Genomic DNA, 17,443 nt, shown 5'->3' on the forward strand with positions numbered 1-17,443 from the left:
GGGGCTGGGTTTGCTTGCTGGGGTTGGGTGGGGGAGAAACCTTTGTGTGCTACAGGTGTGGGCCGACCCCTCCTCGGAAAGCGCCTATCACCATAGGAGCCAACTTCTAGGGGCCCCATTATTTGAGGTGCCCGCCCGCCCCCCACCAAAGTTGATGGGCAATGCCATCCAAATGTTGTGCGTGCACCACGTCCTGCGATCGATTGTGCGGGGCGGGGCTTACCTTACCACCACCTTATTCAAATTGGAGCCCCTGGCTGTCACCATCCCTCCATCCAGAGTTTGGAGCGGCGATCGTTTGCTGGTGGCCTGGATTGGGGAGTGTCTGCCGCCCCCAGCTCCTCTGCCCTGGGGCTGGGAAGGTCGGGATGCTTGGGAAGCAGTGGCGGAGGCCAAGACGCGAGCCCCTCCTGCCCTCCTGCCGTGCTTTCTTTCCCGGCGTGTAGCTCAGCCTCTCCCACCCAGGCCGAGGTTGACAACAGTCGCCATTTCAGGCCCGCTGAAGGGGCAACAGGCTGCCTGCTTTGCCGAGCTCTCTCTCTCTCTCTCCCAGCCAGCCACCCCCCAGTCGCCGCCAGAGGCTCCACTGCGCGCGCGCCAGGCGGAAACCCGCCTGATTTGGGCCAGGCTCCTTGCAGCCTGTGCAACTGTCTGCGTGGGGGAAAGGAGCTGTCTATGCTGAAGCAAGCCAACGCAGCTGAGGATTAGGGTTTTAAGAGGCCCGCTCGTCTTTCCTTCCTCCTCCATCTGTGCCACGCAGATTTGATGAGTCTCGGTTTGCAAAAGGGGCGCTTTGGGGAGAAAAGCTCTTTCATAATCAAGGGGTAAACGATCCACTTTGCGAAGTGGCTTACTTCGCTCCAAAAGAACGCATTGCCTTATTATACAGAAATGACTAGCCAGGTGGTAGCCTGAGCGGAATGTATATCAACTTTGTTTTTCCAGAAAATGCAATCTCATAAATGGGTCATTCAATTATTATTACTTCATCTCGCTTTCATGATCTGTGCCCTCTGCATTTCACTCTTGAATATGTGGACATGGGTGCACGCATATGATATCTAATGGAATGTAACGGAATAGCTACATGTTTTAATAACAGGGAAAGAAACAAACTAAGGTGCAAAAGAATGTCAACATTCTTGTAGATAAGGGTTGTTTACAAAGCCAACTGGGATTAAAGCAAGTGGTGTGTAAACAACTGGACTTGATATGTGAAACAGGAATATCCATAGGGGGTGCTGAGGTGACTTACTGTACTACTTTCCCCATCTTTGATACTCATTAGAAAATGTCCATGAATGCAAGCAATGCAGTGAATCTCCTGGCTACGAGTGTCAATTAACTTGGTTTTGGTCTGCTAATTTTCGGGGGAGCTGTGAAAAGTTTTGGTTCAGTGTAGAAAAAGCATGTCAACCTGAGCTCAGATTCCTGTGGCTTAGTTAACAATACACTGCTGTTTTTATATTGATTATACAGTGAAACAACTGTTTTCTTTGCTATGTTCATTCTAGGAATAACACAAATGCTTCAAGTGCAGGCTATCACCAGTAGAAGATTGATTATGTTGTCAATTATAGCCAGGACCTAAAAGAAAGAGAGAGAAAGAGCAATTGGTTCAGAGCACCCAAGGGGCGGTTTGAACTTGTTGGTGTTGGAGAGTAGACTCCCATCCTGCAGGATAAGTAGTTCTTAAAGCTGGAGGGAGCTTCAGTTTTAAGTTTGTGGAATGACACAAGTCAGGTGCTCAAAAGGTGGAGGGGGTGTATAAAAATTCTGTCAGGTGCACCTAAAGTAGTAGTTTGGATTGCCAACCCGTATGTGAAGCCTACATCTACAGACGTAGTACAGTGGTACCTCGGGTTACATACGTTTCAGGTTACAGACGCTTGAGGTTACAGACTCCGCTAACCCAGAAATTGTACCTCGGGTTAAGAACTTTGCTTCAGGATGAGAACAGAAATCATGCTCCAGCGGTGTGGCAGCAGCAGGAGGCCCCATTAGCTAAAGTGGTGCTTCAGGTTAAGAATGGACCTCCGGAACGAATTCAGTACTTAACCTGAGATACCACTGTAATTGAGTTTGGCTTGTTATTCAGTTTGGTTTCGTTCAACTACAGTATTGTGTATTTGTTTGCCACTTTGTGATTAAACATAGTCTAATCTGCATCCTCTGAAATGATACCTTTTATGAAGATGTCCGTACTCATTCTGAGATCAGGGGTCTGTTTCTAGGAAACTTCAGCGACTGAAACTTGCAATCCTGTATGCACACACTTACCTGAAAGTAAGACCCATTGAATTTGAATAGATATGTACTAAAACTTCACTGTGAAACATGTTATACTTTCATCTTTTTGTGAGCATTTTACACATAACAGAAATAAGTAGCATGTTACTTAATATTAGTAAGGTGAGTAAAATCAAACCTATCACTTCATTTCATATCTTTAAAGGGACATAGATTTGAATAATATTTTAAATGCTATTGGTATGATACAAGTGAGAGCTGCAACAAAATGTTGCAGTATAGAGTACTCCTGCTTACCACTCCAGTCAATTATGTCCTCCACAATATTCCTGTTCTCCTTACATCCAGATAGGTGTGGTTTCTCCAACAGTCAGGCAACATTCCCTAGCCACAGCACTGCTCAGACTTCAGTGCACTTCTGCAAACTTTGGATGTTTCCCTTTTTCTGCTGATATCTTTCTCTTCTGTGTGGATGGTGCTGTTTTAGTTGTTTAGGCAGTGGCACCAGCTTTGAACATTAGAAAGAGAGAGACTATGCCTCCCCCCCCCAAAATATCTGTTTTTCCAAAATTTGCTAGGAAATTAATTTGTAGCTGTGATTGCTAAATGCAACCCAAATGAGTGATATATCTGTGTTCATGGTGTTAGTATCTATAGATTGCTATCGATACAAGCTATTTTACAGAGCAATTCATTCACCATTGTTGAAATAGTCCTTTTTAAAGCACATTATACAAATTGCAAAATGCCAGTTAAAAAAAAAACATCCTGGGTGGAGTTCAACATGGCACTTTTCCAATTGTTCTGTCTGCACAAGCATTTAGGTTTGCCAGAGTGGTATCATCCTCCATCTCCTCCGCCTCCATGCTGGTTCTCCCACACACACACACCCGGCCAATTTCAGGGGGTGGGGGAGAGGAGAGAAGGGAAGCCCCATTGCACAAGTGGAAGTCCTCATGCACAGCTTCTGCTGATGGTGCTGTTAGATGCATGTATAATTTCTGACCTATGACATAACACTAATCTCTGTAACAGGTACTAATTATCATAATCGGACAACTGAACCATATAAATCAACTGCTGGCTGATGTAAAATATCTAGGACCAAAACCATATTTGTTGCCGGTTAGCTTGCTGCCATCAGGGCCTGCGTGCAGAGTGAGATGTCACTCAACAAGTAGTGCGATCAAGTACAAAGATGGACTTACTGTTAAGCAGCATGAAACAGCCTCTTCAGGCAGTAGATTCCAGAGGGGCTCCATCTTCCCTTCCAAATGTCATTTTTTAAAGAAATGAGTGGGGAGAGATGGCATGTGTGACATCCTGCTCCACATATGACAGTATCTGAGGATGGCACTGTAATCCTGGGATCAAAAAAAAAAATTTTTTTTCTTTCCAGTAGCACCTTAAAGACCAACTAAGTTAGTTCTTGGTATGAGCTTTCGTGTGCATGCACACTTCGTCAGTATCTGACGAAGTGTGCATGCACACGAAAGCTCATACCAAGAACTAACTTAGTTGGTCTTTAAGGTGCTACTGGAAAGAAAAAATTTTTTTTTTTGTTTTGACTATGGCAGACCAACACGGCTACCTTTCTGTAACTAATCCTGGGATGTAATCCTGACACAAAACTTGATCCAATGCCTTACCTGTCCAGGGGCTTCTTTGAATTACCTGTTCCTTCTGTATGCTGAAAGGATTTCAGAGTTACTTTAGTTTGCGGGGGGGGGGGGGCACATCCCTTTTGGCTCCAGAATCTAAGTGAAATGGAAGCTGTTGCACATCTGAGAGCTTGTTATGCAACACTGGAGCACATACGGAACTTTGGCTCCCAGCCACTGATTGTGAGGAAGCTGGAGCTCTTGTATTGTATTATTATTTATAAATGGATAAAACGTTCCCAATGCAAATGATGCTTAAATCAGTGTAGGTGTTACCAGTGCAGTGAACTCTATTGCATGGTGATGTATATGAACTCTTAATAATCAAATAGGTAGCCTTTATTTTTCTAACCATACATGTAACAGGGGGAAAGGAACTGATATGGTATAAACTTTTAGCTTTCTTGTTGGTGTACAAAATTTAAACCACAACTCAATAGATGTGATTTCATTTTATATAGCCCATGAAACTTTAGTCTGAAACTGAGTATAAATTTTAGAATCACCAATTATATTATTATTATTATTTTTAAAAAAAGACTGGTTAGGACTATTAAACAGCTCAATTAAATATTCAGCAGAGCAAATCAATAGTAAATAAATCCATACTGAATATCCACTGATGGGCCATTTCTGTAATTGCTCCAAATCACTCTGTGAATTACCATATTATAGTCCTCATATTTTTGTTTTGTCAACCTGCCAGATATCTGTTTGGAGGGAGTGCAAGGAGGCTTTTAAGAGACATTAGGAAGGATGGCAGTAGGTTTTACTTTAGTTTTATTCTGCTCTGCGAATACAATTTAAAAACCCCCAGCTGAAATCCATACAGAAAAGTGTGTTTTTCAGCAGTGTGAGCTGTGGGAATAATGTAGGAGGTCATATGTACTATGCATTGAATTATTTGCTTTCCCCTTCTTGAGTGGGCAGGCAGTATTCAAAAAATTCAGCACATGTAATATAAATAACTCTAATTTAAATTTTGTCAAGTGTACTATTTAAAGTCACTTTGTTTATATGTTTAGAAAATTCGAATAAATACAAATTCACTTCATCAATTACCCTTCAATACATTATTTTGCAAGACTAACATGATGTCCCACGAGCTTCATAATACTCTTATATGTTGATCAGTAGGCGTAGTTTCAGGCTAGCTGTACTGCTTTCTTCAGAGGCACTGAAGACTGGCTGAGCTTTTCAGTTATTTACCTCAATAGAAAACTGAAAGGGGAAAAAGTGAACAAAGGAGGTCTGTTTTGCCTGTCCCACTTGCTGGGCTGTTGTCTTTGCCCTTTTCAGTGAAGGAGGGGGTAGAGCTGGGTCAGAGTTGAAGAACACTGAAAAAGAATTCAAGTCTCATGTCTAAATGTGAATGATAGCTTAGTTTGAGTGCAGAGTGCATTTATTGAATTGAAATTTTCGTATCTGCTGGAGCTTTACGTGACAGATGGTGATGAACCAACACATAGGAGGATAGATAGAAATGTGTTCAGCCTCTGATTAAGATGTGCAATAAAAATCTAGTTATTTGACAAGGTTATAAGAAATATTGTAGGTAGTGAGACATTCAAATGTGATTTAAGGCCAAGGCCTTGGATCCATCACACAATCAAATTTACTTGTCTTGCTAAATTGTTTCGCCTACACTCTTCTTATCTTCTTCTGCCTTTCCCGTGTGATTGTGCGTTGAGTACAGAGACCTATTAATCTTGACAATCAATGAATTAATAATGGGGAGCTTATTTTGCATTTTTTTGTTTGATGTTTGACTTGGATGACTTGACACCTAAAAACACGTGAGATGGAAATATGGTGCTTTTCTGTTCATAGTTTAAAGCAGAAAACACAATGATTACTTTAAAAATAACTATTCATCAAGAAAATATAAATCCTTGAATTGTACACTTTTCTGTCAACACTCAAACATTTTTTGTGGTTGTTTTTGATGCACAAGGCATGTTTTGGTCAAAACATTTTGGATGTGACAAGAGAATCTCAGTACAGGATTGGGTAGCTTTTCAAATGACCCCAGAAGTGAATTAGCAATTTAAATTGTCAATTTAACAAGCTATAATTAAGTTGGGATAACTTGTAGCTCTTCTAAGGGGCTTAGAACCCATGCAGGAGGGCTATAAATTTGAAGCCTGAGGGTTTTTCCTTAGCTCTCATTATGTGATGTTTCAGCTGGAAAATCCTGGCACTCCCGCTGGTATATGTGCTAGGAGGATAAGAGCTGATATCTTTAAATATTTATTTATTAAATTAATTAAAATGTCCTAGAGATAGCTTGTGAAGGATCTGTATAATTAGCCTGCAGAATTCATCTTGCTGTATGTATTCCACCCCTTCATTAACTTTCTGTTCTAGCTGTTTTATACCTAGCGGTGAGCCTAAAAACTGCTGTGGGCACATGAATATCCTTTGTGCCAAAAAATGTCAACCCAGAAGTTTACATCCTCTTAGGGGGTCCCACTCATTTACTCACTCTATCTGTCTGTCTGATGGTAATGGGATGGACGTTACAGAGCGCTGGAGATACAAAATATTAATATATTTACCTGATTAATGGATGTTAAATGAAATGAATGAAATAAAAATTATTTTCCCCAGTACTTTCATGTTGTTTGCTGGAACACTGGAGACAAGGGGTAGATTTATAGAGAATTTAGGTAAAGTATTGTTTAAATATCTTCATAAATGAAAGGGCAATATTTTATTTTATTATTTTATGCAAGGCAAACATTCAGGAAAATTGGGTGAAATATATACTTCGGTCAACTCAGCCCTCCACAGTCTCCTCCTTGCTGTGGCTACATCTTTTCATATGCTAAAAAAATGTTACTGTAGACCTCTGTTAAATAAAGCTTACTTCTTAGTTAAGTTTTGAACCTCCGCTTAATGTATAATATCAGTTTTCAGTTCAGTTTTAAAACCTATAGTGTATGTTTGGAGGCATGCACATTGAGGACAGCATGGATATACTGTAGTGAGTTGGATCTCTGCTTTCTTAGAAGGGCTCAAACTCTGCTTTCTGTGTCTGATCCACACTTGTCCACAGAGCACTCAGGTAAACTACGGAGTTCACCACCACAAAATATAGCAATGACCACCCACCTGGACAGCTTTAAAAGAGAATTCCAAGATAAATTATTGGAAGAGAAGGCTGTCATGGTGGCTACTTGTCATGATACGTATAAGCTACTGCAAGGATTAGAGGCACTATGCCCCTGAACACCTTCAGCAGCATCGTAGAATCATAGAGTTGAAAGGGACCATGAGAATCATCTAATCCAACTCCTCTGCAATGCTCCTTCTTCTGCTGTTGCTTCCATGGCTTGCTTGTGATCTTTCTATAGTGGACTAGATAGGCCAGCAGGGGTGGTCAGCAGGGTTGCCTTACGTTCTTATGGACCCAATCTCCTATGATTCTTCTATGAAGGAGATTTGATGTTTGAAGTGCTGCCGAGAGCTACACCGTGGTTGGTATCCAACGTTCCCTTCCATGTGCAGAACAGAACTTTCCCCTCTTCTGTTTTCCCCCGCAGCCTCCTGTTCACCCTCAAAATCACCTTCAGGGGTTTGGGAGAATCTCTAGAAGAATCTTGGGGTGAGAGGAGAGAAAGGGGAAGTCCCCTTGTGTGAACAGAGTTCCGTTCACAGAACACTGGACATAACTCTTTCTTCCTGCTGCTGTTTTCCATTCTTCTGCGGCTCTGTTTGCTGCTGCATGGATGTCCTATTGCGCCCTGCATGCCACCCCAGTTCCCCATGATGTTAGCTATGGAGAGCATTTGTTAGAGCCTTATTTCTAGAAGCGCTTTGATCTCTGTACAATTTATTCCAGTGTTGTTGCAATCTGTTGAGCTGCCTTTGATTTTTGAGGGGGGAAATCCATAAAACGTAGCTCAGCAGTAAACTTTGTCATACTGAAAATGCTGCTACTAGCCAAGCATAGCATATGCTGCTTTACCGTAAAATTCAGAAGCAACAAAATGACTAATCCCCAAACAGGATAGTGCATGGATAGTGTCAGCTGATGCTACTTTGTGTTTGCAAAGATGCCACTGTGTGCACAGATGCTACAGTGAAAGCATTCCTTCTACGAGCCACTATTCAGCACCTCCACAATTTTGCACCCCTGAATTATAAAGGCTTGCGTATGGAGAGCCCTAGTAGTTAGATTCGTGTACACTTGGAAATGTGCTTGCTTGGTATACGTGAAGTATTTTGTTATAAAGTAAATGACAGGGACAGAGCAGAACTCTATAGCTAGAATACTGGCCACATGCAGGCTCAACTCAGAACTCAGTCACCCTGAATATTTGTTTAAAGGTAAAGGTAAAGGACCCCTGACAGTTAAGTCCAGTCGCAGATGACTCTGGGGTTGTGGTGCTCATCTCGCTTTACAGCCTGAGGGAGCCAGAGTTTGTCCGCAGATAGTTTTTCCGGGTCATGTGGCCAGCATGACTAAGCCGCTTCTGATGAAACCAGAGCAGAGCACAGAAACACCATTTACCTTCCTGCTGGAGCGGTACCTATTTATCTACTTGCACTTGTGCTTTTGAACTGCTAGGTTGGCAGGAGCTGGGACCGAGCTCACCCCATTGCTGGGATTCAAACCACTGACCTTCTGATTGGCAAGCCCAAGAGGCTTAGTGGTTTAGACCACAGCGCCACCCTGAATATTTGTTTACCCCTCTTCAAATCAAAGTAAGGCTGAAATCCTAATTGCATTTATTAGGGAGGAAGTTCCTTTGAACATAACTGGGATTCCAGGTAAATGTGAAAAGTATTGCACTGTAACTTGGTTTTACTTGCATTTTCATAGAATCTGCTGTGCCACTTAACAAAAGTAATGATAGAAGGTGAATCCTGATCAGGATGATGGGGAAGGTGCTGTTTCTATTTGCTGTAAATATCCCCTGGGAGTATTTTTTGGCATAAAAATAGCACAGGGTAAAGGTTAACTGTCCCCTTTACATTCTGCAGTCCTGTCTGAATCGGGGCCCTCATGTCTGCTTAAGAGTGGTAGATCTTAAACATTCTATTTTAAAAATAGTATTAACACAATGTATAGTTTGGGCCTTCAAGTGTAGAAACAAACTCCGGCTTTCCCAACAGTTTCAGCATAGCAACTGTAGACCAGCTATTAAATCACCATGTTGCCAACAACTTCTAGAGCTCCATATCTAGGCCAGGTCTGTACCATTCCCCCCCAATGGGTGACAACTTCTAGAGCATATCTATAGTATAATGCTGAATCGGGATGTGTGCAAAGACAGTGCTTGAAAGAAACCAACTACTTTTGCTCCTAAAACAAATCATAATCTCTAACAAGCCTTACACTCAAAGGAAGAGGATGAAATGGACTGGAATTTGTGGCTGTGTTACTGCAACCTTTTATTTCACAGCTCACTTAATTCTGATACTCTCTCGTCCTATTAGAGAATTAAGTAAAAGAAATGACCTTTCCACATTTCTACAAAGCAAGTGTAGCGTGTCTAAGTGGATCTTTCTGAGTTTTCTGCCTAGGTAAGACAAAACTGAAGTTTCATTCATCAAAAGGTTAAGAACCTAAAGTGCTACAACTACATCAAGAAGCAAGGGGGAAATTATTTGAATTGCACAAAATATTATAGCTGTATGAGTTTGTTCGGGTAATTATTATCATTTCCGTGGAAGATAGATTGGCTAGCATAAAACAATACTGTGCTATAAACAAGTAGGATTAACAGTTTCAGATCCAGGACTCACATTGCTGAATCAGTCTGAAAGAGTGGCATACAATTTTAAATTTTTCCTCCTGTGTATACCTCCTATCCCTGCCATTTTTCTTCGGTATGTCATCTCCTGTACTTACCTACATTGCAAGCAACCTCTTCTTCCTAAGGAACCCTGGGAATTGTAGTTATGTGTCTATGGGTTGGGGGAAATGGAGATCTATAACAAAACTTTCTAGGCAGGTGTACCTAGGGTTTGGCAAAACTGGCCCCAACCAGAGGCACGGGCCTGGGGCATGTGTGCAGAAAATCCCTTATAAGACTTTGGAGTGATTGACATATAGGTGTGTGGCAACGTGTCACCGCTGTCACAATGATCTCAGAAGTGGGAGAAGCTTCTTGTCCTTCTTGCACCGCAGCACAAAGGCATTCAATTTGTTTCACCCTTCCTTTGGACCCTCACTCCGGACGCTTTGAGTACTTGGGTAACATAAAATGTAGCATTTTCTAATTGGCTATTGTGGTAAAGTGTTGCTGTTTTTTTTCTGGGAGGGCCACAGGGGACCCTTGGTAAGCCTCTTTTTCTAGGATTTGCCCTTAACAACAGAATCCTATGAATTCTTAGAGGAGCTATTACAGTTAGTATGGAAGTAGTAGCCTTGTAGTGTAGAGATACAGCCTCTTTCTTTCCTTGCCCTCAACTTTCTTTCCTTCTTTTTTTTTCAAAAAGCAAGTGTTGTGACACTGAACTTGGGTTACTGAGCTCCTTGGGGTCCTGAATCTCTATTTAAAGGCTTTTGACCTAAACAGTCAGTAAGCTGCAGAATTAAAGCTTTGTTTCTAGTTGTGTCTTGGACCCAAACCCATGACATACCAACCACAGCTTATTCTTTTATTAACACCAACAGGGCAGGGACAGACTGTGTGAGACTTCCTGAATCAATTGGTGTACAGGTAGCTCACTGTTTTCACTTAAGCAATTGCAGCTTTGCCTGGGTTGTGGTGGGAAAATAGATAAATAAATGGAGAGGGGGTGGGGAACAACGACCCACCATTCACTATTCCCCACTCCCCATTTATTTATTTCCTATCCACTAACCTGTGCATCCAGTGGAGTTTCCTTGCTCACCGGGCTATGGGAAGCAAGGAAGCTTTCAGAGCCCTTGCACCTTTTTCCCACCTCACTGAGCTTTGAGAAGGTGGCATCAGGGCTCTGGAACCATCCTTAGAGTCATCATGCCACCTTTGCAGAGTGCAGTAAGCAGCCTTCCTGTGTGTGTGTGTGTGTGTGTGTGTGTTTGTGTGTGTGTGTGTGTAAGTTCCAGGGGTTCCTAGCTTTACACAATTTCACATTTTACATTTGGACCCCTGGAACCGAACCTTTGTGTAAGCTGCAAGTTACCTGTATTTACTATTTATTTCCTTTTAATTTCCCATCTTGCTTAATTTTCTGATGAGACACAAGGAGACTAAGAAATCAATAATGGAACAAGATAAGACAGACAACATCCCCCAAATTAAACCCAGTCTGAGGTCATTATCAGAGTGAGGCTGGGATTTGCGTTACAAGATGCATAACTTGGAAAGGCAGAGATCCTCATTGAAATAGTAGATAATGGGATTTGAGGAAAACCTATTTTGTTTTCATGGTGTAATAACTGCTGTCATAAATTTTAAACTAGTTACCTTAGCAGCTATCTAAAGAGAAAACATTAAATGTTCAGAATGTTGACTGATAATAAGAATGTGGGAAAACCAAGGGTTCCCCCCCTCCTTCCATGGCAACAATTCTGCATGGCTGCTCTAAAGGGTTCCCAAAACAATATTGCAGCAGTCCAAGTGCATGCTCCATGCAGCAGAACACTCAGAGAAAATGACTTCAAATAAATAAGTGAATGTTAGTTTTGGATGAAAGTACATAGTAAATGTCACGAGTAATTAAGCTTCAGAAAATGTCTGCAAAGTCTCAGATAGTTCCAGTACTTTGAGTTCTTGACCTTTTTAATTAATGAAATTTCTGAAAGTACACTGCTGGCACAGAAGGCTTGTTTTATGTGACTCTGCTTTGTTGGTTGTGCCTTATTTTATGAATGCTTAAAACTGTGCTGTTTCCTGAAATTCATTCATTCCCTCTGGTGTATCACTGCACTTTTCAGATATAGTTTCCAGTTGGTCACAGCTGACCACAAAGCTTATATTTTATTCCTAACTTCACCCTTCTCTCCCCAAACAATTTCTGATGCAGCTAAAATATATTCAGCTTCAAGTGACATGAATGGATAAATGTGGTGTTATGGTACCTGTTAAATGTAATAACAATGCTGAACTTAAAACTAGCATTTTTATTATATTTTACAACTAAGGTAACATTAAAAATAAACTAATCATATATTTCATTTCATTTACATGGTACTAAACTGTTAACTGGGTTAGAAATGAGGGTTGGATGTTGCTGCTATTTCCAGGAACAGTGTGTATATTTGCAAGAATATAATTTTCTGCACCCGGTATTCTCATAAACTAATGAAAGGAAAAGCCACTATATGGGAGGTAATGTATTTGGTCACTGGCCTGTGCTTGATTATCAGTAATAGAACATGTTACACATCAGAAGGGGAGGGAAAGCTAAGCAAAGAAATCTATAATTTCTGCTGGTTTTAATTAAGGGAATCAATACCATTATATTTGCCCTTCTCTCAAGTGCTAATAAATGGCTTTCTCTTAACAGATTCAAATTCAAATTAATTATAAATAGTCTGATACATCTAAATGGATTAAAAATAAAGATTTCTAATGCACAAGGCAAGTTGGTATAGATGACACTTACATGCTTCTCTAAGTTGAAGCCTAATTTTAAATTCAGTTGAAATTAATGAGATTTATGTAGATACCTTTATGTTTATTTTACTATGTCTAATGCTGATTTACAACCTGATAGATCTTTAAAATATCCCTGGGTGTATCACTATTATGCCTGCTTTTTAGGTAAGTTACTGAAACTAACAAATATGACTTCTGGTTGAAGATCATGTAATAAGTCCTTGTCTTGTTAGGTATCTACTGTGTTTTTATCAGTCAACAGATTGATATCCTATGTACAGGAGCAAATTGTACTGACCTGTGAGTTCTTCAGCCTTAGCTGTTGGTTACCAGCATGTATGTTGTTAGGATAGAAACTAGATCAGCAGAGTGATTTTTTAAAATTTTGTTTAATAGTGCTGCTTCACATAATTACTTTGTGATTGGGGTGCCTGCTTATTATGGTGATGTTTAGTCTGCAGGGCAGAAACCTAATGCTATTCTTCCTCTACCACATGTGTGGCTAATTCTCAATTTCAGGGCATAATCTGGCTCCCTAAGCAGTTTTGTTCTGGACACAGAGACAAAAAAAATAAAATAAAGTGAAAATAGCACTGTGATAGGCAGTGAAATTTAAATATTTCAACCTAGCCCAGCAGCCTGATTGGGTGCAATTTTCTCCCTCCCCAGTAATCAGATCAATCATTTGATGAGATGGGAGAGGGCAGTAAACCCACCACTTCAGCTGATTTATACAGATCAGCTGAGGGTGTTTCTGTGCCCTATAAATGTGTGTGGTAAGTGTGTGTGGCGGGCAACACCTAATTTTCGTCACATTTACTGCTGTGGCCTCTGGAATGTTGGCCAAGGCTCTGGGGCCAAGAATGTTGATCTCACCTGCTCTAGAAGGTTGGAAGGGTAATCCCAAAACGTGTAGGGCATAGTTGTGAATGATGTTGAATCTTTGTAGGGGTAGGATATAGAAATACAGGCATCCCCACACACAATGAAACATCAAACATTTAAAAAGTCATAATAGAGGGCTACCGCCAGATGTCTTCAGAAAGTTGTGTAGTTTTTTATCTGTTTGACATCTGATAGGAGGGTGTTCCACAGGGTGGGTGCCACTACCAAGAAGGCCTTCTGCCTAGTTCCTTGTAACTTCACTTCTTGCAGTGAGGGAACTTCCAGAAGGAACTGGACCTTGGAACTGGACCTCAGTGTCCGGACTGAACGAAGACACTCCTTCAGGTATACAGGGCCATCTAAGGAAATGATTATAGACTATGAGTGGTTTCTGGATGACAGCAGCAATACAAGATAGAATGGGGGCAGCTGGTGAAATGGGATTTGGAGAAAGCAGGTGGATGTGTATCATAACTTAGGGAAGAGTCCTTGTTCAGCTGGGCATTCAACAGCGTCTTCTAAGTCCTCTGGCAGTTGCTGGAGTTTTCAGAATGGAAGGGGTGGGCCAGAACTGCTACCAAGCAAGGGATGTCGCACAACTCAAGCTGACCTGTTCTTATTTTGGAAGTGTGTGTCTGTGTCTGCAGGGCTGGGTACCCTTTGATTGCCCTGCACAGCATCCTGTGGAAGTTATGGGCTTCCTTAGCTCCAAAGAAATTGACAAAGCTGTAGTCCCATTCATATGAACTCATAGTAAAGTGAGTGCTGTTTTCCTTCCCTGCTCACCACAATCCTTGAGCAGCATTGGGACTATGCTACATGGATGTGGCTCCCATGCCACTGTTTGAATGGAGAAAATGTGACATCCATTTGATAAAATAAGCCAGGATTGTATTCAAGTTGTAGCAGGTCAAATCACAGTTATGGCGCAAAATCTATCATTAGGCTTAGGTTATCTGACCCATCATATAGGGAATATTGATTCTCTCTTTTCATTCCTAAATTTTCAAAGCTTGATGTACTTATGATAATAGTTTTCTTTTAATTAATCAGCAGAGAATTCTAGGTTTTACAATGAGCATGGCTTTGATCTAGGAGTTCACTTCTTGCAACTTTATTTATGCCAGGAACCAATTGCATTATTTTGGAAATATCAGTGAAGAAGTGTTGCACTTCCTAACTATGGCTGAAAAATTGATGAAAGCAAAGGTAAGCTAGAAGGAAGTAAATTTTTATTTAAATTATTTCTACCTTGCTTTCTAATTTCAAAGAAGTTTGCAAGGGGACATTAAAAATGGAATACATACAATTAAAAACAAGAACATAAATTCATTATGAACAGCAAAAGCATGAATAAAAGCATAAAGCAGCCAGGCAGTGAAACCTCAGAATCAAAAATAAAATTAACATAACATTCAGTTAACAGCTCGGGTAAATGAAATAGTTTACTTGGCCAATGGTCTCATGACATCATTGTGAAGCCATCTTTGGGTTTGGGGCTGGTTAGTGCTGATTGGGAAACTGCCTGGGGTCCAGCAATGCAGATATCTCTCAGGGGATATTTTCAAACTGATGAACCTTGACAGAATGCCCTCTCTTTGATCATGATCTGTCTAACTTCTGATGGTGAGAGCTTGTTACATTCTTGGGTTGGGAGCAATGTAAGAGTTTAACCGACAAACTAGTACTTCAAATTTAAAGTATAAGGTTGTAGACAAGTCCTAATGTAGTTCTAGCTTGTCCAACAATTATTGTGGATTTGTTTATCTCATCAAAGCTAGAGCTGCCATACGTACGGATTTTCTGGGATTTCAAAGGTGGAATTGACATCCAGGGGGAATTTGTCCTGGATCTTAGGTGAGTCAATTGAAAAATCATGTTTCGGGGTGTCCTGGTTTTTACTTTTTGAAATATGGCAACCCTATCAAAGCAGAACTTCTTAATCTCCTTAATATCTCTATAGTGTCAGTACAATAGACTATTACGTCAAAGAGCAGGGGTAGCCAATGTTATGTCTTCCATATGTTGTTGGACTCCAAGTCCCATCAGTCCTAGCCAGCATGGTCAACTCTCAGGGGTAATGGGAGCTGTAGTCCAGCAACATATGGAGGGCACTGTATTAGCTGCCCCTACCTTAAATGTTTCAAGGAGTTGATAATTAAGTTGAGGTTCACCAATATTCAGCCAATCAGTATTTATTGGTCAGACCATTATGGCAGGGGTAGCCCTCCCCGCCCCACGATGCTATTGGACTCTAACTCTTATCATTCTGACAATTTGCCATGAGGTGTGTGTGGGCTGATGGGAGTAGAGTCCAACAATATCTAGAGGGCACCACACTGATTATCCCTGTCTCAAGAGTGCACCAGGTAATATATATTGCACTGGACAGCCACAAGTAAGAATATACTTGGAGTGGCTGAGCAAGGGATGCTTCAGAGCGTAACGTGAGGCAAAACTACATCACTGTCTCTATGTGGACATGAAGAGGTGAGGTTGGCATATTACCTTAGTTCAGTTACACACTTTTGGACAACCCTGCAAATGTGTTGACTGACATCATGCTCAAATTCTGGATAATATTTCCATTGACTACCGTGCATCACATAGAAATGTGTGTTTAAAGTGATCTTTCCGCTATTAGTATTTACCAGCTAAGGGCGGGGGGAGTGAAGTGCAGAGCTAATTCTGCAGTATATTTAGGTAACCCACTATACAAACTCTAGTTCCACTTTGAAAGGTGAGAGTGGATTGTAGTCAGTTTTAGTGATGATAAAAGGTTTTTTTTAGTAAACAATATTGTAAATTTGTTCTAACACAGAAAGGTGAAAACTCTCTTTTTTAAAATCACCACTTGGCTTTGGGTTTTGCCTGACAGGCCTTATATCCCTTTATTCAAATAATGAGGAGGAATATTGTTATTGTCAACTGGAAATGCCAAGTGCATGTTTGGCTGAAATGACTTTTATTCCCCATACAATTTATTTTTCAGTGCAAAAACGGAGTCCTTTCCTTTTTTTAATGGGTAGGAAATGTCACAAATTATTCTAGAGCATAAACTAACGAATTGCGTATTCCAATGAAAAAAAAATCCTGTCACATCCATCCAACAAACAATTTCACTCTAAATATAATAGAAATGGTTAGTGTATCTCTAGAAGCAAGCAGGCCACATTATAATTATACATTGAAATTGCTTTCCAGAGGCAGATGTCAGTTTAGTATATTAATCCTGTTATTTGGTGCATGTTGACAAATCAGTAGCATATGAATGAACCTTGCTTTCTTACATTTTAGGTCAATGACTCTAAAGGCAGAACTCTCCAAAAATTTTCCACATTGTTATCATTATAGGATATATTTTTTGGATTTGGGTTAATATTTAGGTTTCAGTAATCTTCATATTTAGTTGATTTTTATACACTATAAGTAGCATGAATATTTAGACTAGTTATTATGAAAAGGAGGACTAGTCAGTTCATTCAGTTTTCAAATTAAAGCAGCTGGGGGTTTTCATTTCTAAAAATAAGAATAGTGTTAGGAGTTTGGGTGCCAGAGTTTGTGGGTGCAACACACCAATACTTCCTGGATTTAGTAAGTGTTAGAATTTAATCAATGCTTGGAGAGTTACACTGGAAGTCAGACTCCTAATAGATGAACTCAGCTTCCCATGTTGAGGACATAGGTCATTAGCAGAGACAGGGAGATGGGCCATCAGCAAACCAGAGACTTTCTGCCAGCCAACAGATGGGTGAAGCCCCCCATCCCCGTCCCCAGAGCTCTGAGATAAGCAATGCCAGAGTTTTTGTGAGGAGGAAATTATAGGATTTGTATTGGCTGTGGTGTGATTGAGGGGGAAGGTGCCAGTCTGTGAAAAGCAGCAAGCTGGAGAGTGGGGTTCAGAGCACAATGTGGGCTGATGGTTTGAATCGCAGGCTACAGCAATAGGAGAAACAGGACCTGCTTGGAGTGTAATGCTCCATTAAGTGTATATGTGCAAGTAAACCATATATCATAAAGACACCCCAGTGCCTCATTTCCAAAGGAAACGCAAACCCTGAGTAAGTGCCCGGACCCTTGGAATTTTGCACTGCTGTGGAAATTGGG

General features: G+C 40.9%; 2 protein-coding genes and 1 long non-coding RNA gene across 52 annotated transcripts in view; 1 reads left to right on the forward strand and 2 right to left on the reverse strand.

The window, feature by feature from the left end:
• The window catches only part of LOC310744041, a 352,149-nt gene that overhangs the window by 66,054 nt on the left and 268,652 nt on the right, over positions 1–17,443 (reverse strand). The window lies entirely within an intron of this gene.
• The window catches only part of LOC310743925 (uncharacterized protein), a 797,205-nt gene that overhangs the window by 57,707 nt on the left and 722,055 nt on the right, over positions 1–17,443 (reverse strand). The window lies entirely within an intron of this gene.
• NRCAM (neuronal cell adhesion molecule) overlaps positions 1–17,443 on the forward strand; it is a 144,495-nt gene that overhangs the window by 1,255 nt on the left and 125,797 nt on the right. For 2 of the 49 annotated variants that reach the window (XM_083574366.1, XM_083574371.1), the window contains exon 2: positions 8,485–8,621. The exons of the other annotated variants lie outside the window; for them this stretch is intronic. The gene's annotated coding sequence lies outside the window, so the exon portion shown is untranslated. The remainder of the gene's footprint in view (positions 1–8,484; positions 8,622–17,443) is intronic. 49 annotated transcript variants of the gene reach the window in all.

The sequence above is a fragment of the Podarcis filfolensis genome, assembly GCF_964270895.1.
Source record: "Podarcis filfolensis genome assembly, chromosome: 10".
Taxonomy (NCBI): Eukaryota; Metazoa; Chordata; class Lepidosauria; order Squamata; family Lacertidae; genus Podarcis; species Podarcis filfolensis.